The 8,005-nt window shown below is 40.4% G+C and overlaps 1 non-coding gene across 1 annotated transcript; it reads right to left on the reverse strand.

Moving 5' to 3' along the window:
* Positions 1-1,777: 1,777 nt before the first annotated feature.
* Positions 1,778-1,884, reverse strand: LOC133104589 (U6 spliceosomal RNA). The gene has a single exon (XR_009703650.1). It is a non-coding gene; the product is annotated as a U6 spliceosomal RNA (small nuclear RNA).
* Between the last annotated feature and the right edge of the window lie 6,121 nt (positions 1,885-8,005).

The raw sequence follows: 8,005 nt of genomic DNA on the forward strand, positions 1-8,005 counted from the left end.
CAAAATGTCTCACTGGGTGACAGTCTAGAGACATAAATGTGATTGTGTCTTGAGGATTGTATATTATCCCTTTGAACCATTGGGGAAACTTCTGGAATATTGCACAGCTAGGTAAAACATGTTTATTCCATATAGTTTTCCTTCCTCAAAACTTTTCCTCTCCTTCCCTTTGCATCGTAATTCTACAGAGCATCTTATGTTTTATACACTGAGAACATAGCAATGAGCAGATATTTGTAGGATTTTTTTTCAAATTTTTATTGGGGTATAGCTGATTTACAATGTTGTGTTAGTTTCAGGTGTACAGTAAAGTGAATCAGTTGTACATATACATATACCCACTCTTTTTAAGATTCCTTTCCCATATAGGTCATTACAGAATATTGAGTAGAGTTCCCTGTGCTATACGGCAGGTCCTTATTAGTTATCTATTTTATATATAGTAGTGTGTATATGTCAATCTCAATCTCCCAATTTATCCCTCTCCCCTTTCCCCCCCGGTAACCATAAGTTTGTTTTTTACATCTGTGACTCTGTTTCTGTTTTGTAAATCAGTTCATTTGTACCATTATTTTTTAATTCCACATATAAGCACATATGATATCATATGATATTTGTCTTTCTCTGTCTGACTCACTTCAATCAGTATGACAATCTCTAGGTTCATCTGTGTTGCTGCAAATGGTATTATTTCATTCTTTTTTTATGGCTGAGTAATATTCCATTGTACATATGTACCACATCTTCTTTATCCATTCATCTGTCAATGGACATTTAGGTTGCTTCCATGTCTTAGCTATTGTAAACAGTGCTGCAGTGAACACTGGGATGCGTGTATCTTTTTGAATTATGGTTTTCTCTGGATGTATGCCCAGGAGTGGGATTGCTGGATGATATGGTAGTTCTATATTTGTTTTTTTAAGGAATCTCCATACTGTTCTCCATAATGGTTGCACCAATTTACATTCCCACTAACAGTGTAGAAGGGTTCCCTTTTCTCCACACCCTCTCCAGAATTTACTGTTTGTAGAGTTTTTGATGATGGCCATTCTGACTGGTGTGAGCTGATATCTCATTGTAGTTTTGATTTGCCTTTCTCTAATAATTAGTGATGTTGAGCATCTTTTCATGTGCCTTTTGGCCATCTGTATGTCTTCTTTGGAGAAATGTCTGTTTAGATCTTCTGCCCATTTTTTGATTGGGTTGTTTGTTTTTTGATATTGAGCTTCATGAGCTGTTTGTATATTCTGGAGATTAATCCCTTGTGGGTTGTTTCGTTTGCAAATATTTTCTCCCATTCTGTTGGTTTTCTTTTTGTTTTGTTTATGGTTTCCTTTGCTGTGCAAAAGGTTTTAAATTTAATTAGGTCCCATTTGTTTATTTTTGTTTTTATCTTTGTTACTCTAGGAGGTGGATCAAAAAAGATATTGCTGAGATTTATGTCAGAGAGTGTTCTGCCTATGTTTTCCTCTAAGAGTTTTATAGTATCCAGTATTGCATTTAGGTCTTTAATCCATTTGAGTTTATTTTTGTATATGGTGTTAGGGAGTGTTCTAATTTCATTATTTTACATGTTTTCCCAGCACCACTTATTGAAGAGACTGTCTTTTTCTATTGTATATTCTTGCCTCCTTTGTCATAGATTAGTTGACCATAAGTGAGTACTTATATCTTTGGGCTTTCTATCCTGAGAAAATATTGATCTATATTTCTGTTCTTGTGCCAGTACCAAACTGTTTTGATTACTGTAGCTTTGTAGTATAGTCTGAAGTCAGAAAAAAGTATGGAACGCTTCACAAATTTGCATGTCAACCTTGCACAGGGGCCATGCTAATCTTCTCTGTATTGTTCCAATTTTAGTATATGTGCTACTGAAGTGAGCACAAGATTTTTTGTTGTTGTTTGTTTTCTAGGTCTGTTTAGTCTGTTAAAGGGGTATGAAAAACTTGCTGGTATCTTGTGTTTATGTCGCTGCTATAGACTTACCTGGAGCAAAGTGCACCTTTCTCCTACCTTCGAGGATGAGGAGGATTGGAGGACTGTCCAGGTTGGTGGTGTGGAGGGAAGCTAGGGGCTTTCATGGTCAGACATTGGAGGGCCTGCTCCCAGGCAAGATGCCGCTGCAGAGAAGGGCAATATTCCACAAATGGGGAAGGCCAGATGACTCCAACTCCTACCTACACGAGTGAATCCCATGGAGGCACAGTGCCAAATGCCAGGTTCCAGCAGCAGAGGGCTCAGGGGGTGGACATGACTTATGGGGAGCTGGCCAGCCTCAGATGGAACAGTGGGCCTGAGCCAGGAGCAATGGCAATGACGGCCAGTCACCCACATGTGAAGACAGGGACATCCCCATTTCCACCGACTGAGTAATCCCTGAGGCTCTCTGGCATTAGGGGAGAGGATGGATGAAGGATCCCCCCCAAAACATCACAGATCCTGGATTTCTTACCTAGGCTGGTGAGTAGGAGCTCAAGCTGAATTTAATTTAATACTTAAAAAAAAAAAAGACGAGAACCATGGCATTTTATACCCTGAATGTCATGGGAAAATTTATGCTGGTCTTAATAAATAAAAAGCACTTCATACATAAAATGATTTTTAAGCTATAATTAATAACCATATAGCATTAAAACAATCCCCGAAAATCCTGGTCAGAAGGCTGTGCTGAACCATTAAAACCAGGATGGTGGACTCTGAAAGCATGCTTTCTCCTGCCAAACTAGAGTTTAGGGGCTGAGCAGAACTGACACCTCCCAGGGCTGGGTGCTGCCCTGTAGGGAGATCTTACATCCTCCCAACAAGTCTTCAGGGCACACTGGAGTTTTCAAGGAGTCAGGGTCTTTTTGCTGAAAATCCCATTGAAACTTCAGAGAGTGATCATGACTTTCCCAAATCTACCCCCTTTTCTTTGTCCCTTGAGGATTCCAGGTCCCCAGTGTGCCTCTCCAGAATTATCCCTTCCACTTACTTCCAGACTTTACAGAAATCCACAGGTCCTCATGCAAAACATGGGGGCAGGGGAGAGAGGTAAATGTGCTTCAACCTTGGGAATTTTAGAAAATTAATCTGGTGTGCATGGTATGCTGCACCCCAGAGGGGTCTGGGGGTGCACCCTGTGGTCACACACATCAATAGCTCTGCTTCGAATGTATGAACGGTGCCAGAGGAATAAACCAGGGCTGCCTCATGTTGGTTCAAGTCTGTCAAAAGAGTTATGAAAATTCTTCCATTTCTTGAAGATTTATTGATTCTCGAATTGTGGATAAGGCATCGTGGACCAGTATCTAATCTGCCTGCTGGAAATCTGGGACTGGTTGTCCAAATGTTATCTCAAAATTAGTATCTCTAAAATAAATCTCCTGAACATCATCCTTAAAATTCCTTCTTCACCCAAATTCCCCATCTTACTCATTGGTCTATTTACCATCCAGTTTGCTGAGGCGAAACCCTCCCTTCTCACATCCCACACGTTGACTTCACCTGCCGGTCATGTCAGCTCATTGCCCACCACCTCACTGCCCCCACCATGATTCACACCACCATCACTGTAACTATGGGTTGGGCTATAGGACTTCCTAACTGGAAGCTATTCCACCATCTTGGATTGCAGATGGAGGAAGCTTTTAAAATAATAAATCAGCTTATGTCACTACCCAGCTTTCCATCCTTCAGTGCTTCCCATGAGTTCTCTTCCAAGAACATCAAAGTCCCAAGCATGGCCTCCCAGTCCAGCTAGTCACTCCATCTCTCAGGCCCTGCCCTCCATCCACACTGGCCCCATTGCCCCTGCTCACACCTGCCAAGCTCTGCCCCACCTCAGGGGATGGCACTTGCTGTTGCTTCAGAGTGGCTCCTCCTTTCTATCCGGTCTCAGCTCAGGTGGCATCTCCTTAGAAAAGCCTTTCCTGAAGATTCTTTCTGAGGTGGACCCACCCTCCACCTCTGTGTCTCCCTGTCACATGACCCTTGTTCTCTAGGCTCCAATCTCATTAATTGGAAGTTAATGTTGTTACTGTATTCAATTATTCACATCACCATCACCATCAGGAGGTCAGGCCCTTGGGTTTGTGGGATCTACAAGGGCACCGATGAATGGGCATGGGGTGGGCTCTCTGTTCTGCATGACCTACTTCAAAATTCCAGATAGAGGAGACCCCTTGTTGTCGGTTCACCTTCCAGTGCAGAGCGACCATCAGGGAGCTTGATCTATGGGTCTTGGGGCTTCCTTCAAGAACTCTGGGGAATTTTAAGTGGGTAATTAAATCTTGAGAGATTGGTCTTGGGCATTTCATTCAGCTCAAAAAATATATTCATTGATACTCACCATACAGACCTCAGAAGAGGAATTCATTGCTTAATGATTAAACTTCACATATGTTACAGATTAAAGTCCATATTTCCCATGACATATTTAGATAACACATTTCCCAATTCTTCTGCTGCACAAGCCCACGTTTCTTTTTTTAAAATCAGATTAGTTATCATCTTGACCTACTATATGTAACCTATTCATCATTTTTTTAAAATTCCATCCAGTGGAAAAGGACGAAAATTCTTGCATGCCTAAAATCATAATGGTTTCTTTGTTTTATATAAGGTGGAAGAGAGTGATCTCAGATTTTAAAAGTTTTATCTGAAAGAGAATTAAATGAATTGACTATGCTTATAGAAAAAACTTTGCATTGGCTTAAAAAAGGAAAGATACATTTCTAGAGACTGTTATTATATGCGGTAATTTAAAACACATATCAAAACTACTTTCCTCTAACATAAAGGATACAGCCTTTTTAAAAATGAAAAGGACATGAAAGATATGTTTCTCATGCCATTTGATGAAATGTTTGACAGAACATAAAACCCCTGAGATTATCTGGATTTGATGTTCTTGGAGGCCATTCACCATGATTTCTGCTTTTGTGGTTGCTTCAGGATAAAGTAAATTATGAGCATTCACCTAATGTGAAAAGTCAGATCAGACCATCTGGCTCTGTTTCAACATGATCTTCAAATTTTCTTCTCGGAATTAAAAAAAAAAAGAAGAAGAAATAAAAACCACTTACTGAGTAGATTTATTAGTACACTTGAGATCGAGGGGATGGAACTAACTGTATTTACTTCTGAAATAGTTGAGAAACATACTTTCAATCACAATTATGTAGCAAATCCTACAGTAAGTACTCAAATAAATTTAGTGACCATCTTAAAGTTTCTCAGAATACCCCATTCACCTTATTAAATGAATCCCACTGATTCAGAGTTTATAACAATTACTACTTGACTGGTCTAGAGTTTCTTGTATTTTTCATTTTAAAAAATAGTTTCAAGAAACAAAATGGTTACTGTAAATAAGACTTCAAGTACTTTTCCAACCTTTCATATATATATTTTGCATTTTTTTCACCATCATCCTTACCACCATTTATGTCTGGAATCATTTGTTCAAAGCTCACTCTGAGCATATATGTCCTCCCAACATCCTCACAGCAGTTCCATTAGCTGGGTACCAGGGTCACCATGTTTATACATGAGAAAACAGAGGTTCAGAGAGGTTACCTTGTCCAGGATCACACAGCTAGAAAGAGACAGGATTTTTATTCCATGGATTTTATTTCCATCTAGTCTTGGGGAAAAAAATGCTAGCCACTAGCTTGTATATCTATATGCAAATTTTAGAAATTAAACCACATTTTAACATCTGCAGTATAGACCGTTCCTCAGTTCAAAATAACTTTCCCTGAACAAAACAGGATTCACGTGGTCAAGTGTCTTGATTCTCTGTTTAGACCTCTGTTTTCTTAATTGTACTTTTAGAAATACAATATCATATATGCCTACCTGTCTTTTCTTTTTCAATCTGTTTTAACAGACAGTGTGGTTTTCTGGGTACTAAAAAGACTATCAAAATCCAAATCAACCCTTTCATAATCATCAAAACTCAGACAACTGCAGATTCCAGCAGATCTGCAATTTTGCCCTTGGAGTTAATGGTCAACCCAACATAACAAGTTGGTATGTTGCCTTTGAACTACCAAGAGTGGCTGCTGCCATTATATAAAGCAGTGTTTACTGATGATTGTGTTTAAAGTTTCTTGAACCCTGTGGACCCTTTTCTTTCCATAGAGAGAGGTTGCATAATGGAACATAAGTAAGAAATGAACCATCCATGGCCTTTCTTCTTCTGTGGTGGGCGTGGTGGCTGCTACACTTCTGAGAGATCTAAAGTCAGCAAAAAATATTCACAGATGATGCTTTGCTTTCCACCAAGGTCTAAAAACAGCAGTACCGTGATTAATAAATCTTTCCATGGTGAAACTCCTTTATGACATTTATGGTTAAAATATTGCCATATGAAATCCAGTTGAAGCTTGAGTCATTTGGCTTAAAGTAACCCAGATTACTATGTGATAGTTCTTTGGTTATACAGCTACGAAGAGACCAACAGATAATCATGATAGTATTTCAAATGCAAAATAAATTCAGGGCACTCAGTAGCTTTATAAATTAGGTAGTTAGACTGAGTCAAAAAAAAAAAAAAAAAAAAGGAAAGCTATTTGCTGGCTCTCAAATGCAATAACAAACCCCCCAACAAAATTTCTGGGTTCTTCTATGGTTTTCCCTGGCCCTTCAACTGGCCTTCGTGAAGTAGGAGTTTACGTAAAAAGCCAGAGGTGAAGCAGCCGCATAGCACAGGGAGATCAGCTCGGTGCTTTGTGACCACCTAGAGGGGTGGGATAGGGAGGGTGGGAGGGAAGGAGACGCAAGAGGGAAGAGATATGGGAACATATGTATATGTATAACTGATTCACTTTGTTATAAAGCAGAAACTAACACACCATTGTAAAGCAATTATAATCCAATAAAGATGTTAAAAAAATAAATAAATAAAATAAAATAAAGCAAAAAAAAAAAAAAGCCAGAGGTGAAATACGAGTTTTTTTACCTTATTCAGTGAATGTCAGTTGGGTCCTTCAGGAAGCAAATGCCAAGGCAGAGTTACAAATGCCAGAGACTTAGTGGAAGTAACACCTCTGACAGATAAGGGAGGGGGCAGGAGTGGGGAGGGAAGTCTTCAGATCATTCTGCAGGTCTCCTGTGATGGGAGGAGGGGAGGAAAGAGGCTTGGGTAGGAGGAGCCTCAGCCCTCAGGGCAGTCCTGAGAAAATAAAAAGAGACTCCAGAGACTGGCAGAAACAGGCAGACCCCAGGATGCTCCATCACTGACCGGAGGCTTCCTGGTCCACTACAAATGCTGTGGCAGATTCCAGAACTGCTGTCTGTTCTCCTCATGGCTGGTCGGCAAGTTCTTTCTTAGAGAAATATCCCAACAGCACACCTCCATGACTGCCATAGAGTATTTTCAATTAAATTACGTGTTAAATATTTAAACCATTACAATTCAGTCCTACACTTTAATTCAACCTCTAGTTACAGAGTCCTAGAAAGTCAACTGAGTGGGTAGGACCATGCCTTTTATTAACAAAGATGTTAGGATGTTAATGGCCTCAGTTGTCTCTCTCTCTGTGTTTCACACTCACATCTCTACTGGTAGAAGCAAATATTCAGCTGACATCCACATCCAGTTTCCATAGCATGATGGTAATTTACTAGTCTTTGAGCTTCTTCTTTTTTATTTATTTATTTATTTAATTTTTGGTTGCATTGGGTCTTCATTGCTGCACGGAGGCTTTCCCTAGTTGCGGTTAGCGGGGGCTACTCTTCGTTGCAGTGTGCAGGCTTCTCATTGCAGTGGCTTCTCTTGTTGCAGAGCACGGGCTCTAGGCACGCAGGCTTCAGTAGTTGTGGCACATGGGCTCAGCAGTTGTGGCTCGCAGGCTCTAGAGCTCAGGCTCAGTAGTTGTGGCGCACGGGCTTAGTTGCTCCGCGGCATGTGGGATCTTCCCGGACCAGGGCTCGAACCCATGTCCCCTGCATTGGCAGGAGATTCTTAACCACTGCACCACCAGGGAAGTCCCTATTTGAACTTCTTGATGCTACTCCCCGT

The sequence above is a fragment of the Eubalaena glacialis genome, chromosome 13, assembly GCF_028564815.1.
Source record: "Eubalaena glacialis isolate mEubGla1 chromosome 13, mEubGla1.1.hap2.+ XY, whole genome shotgun sequence".
Lineage (NCBI taxonomy): Eukaryota > Metazoa > Chordata > Mammalia > Artiodactyla > Balaenidae > Eubalaena > Eubalaena glacialis.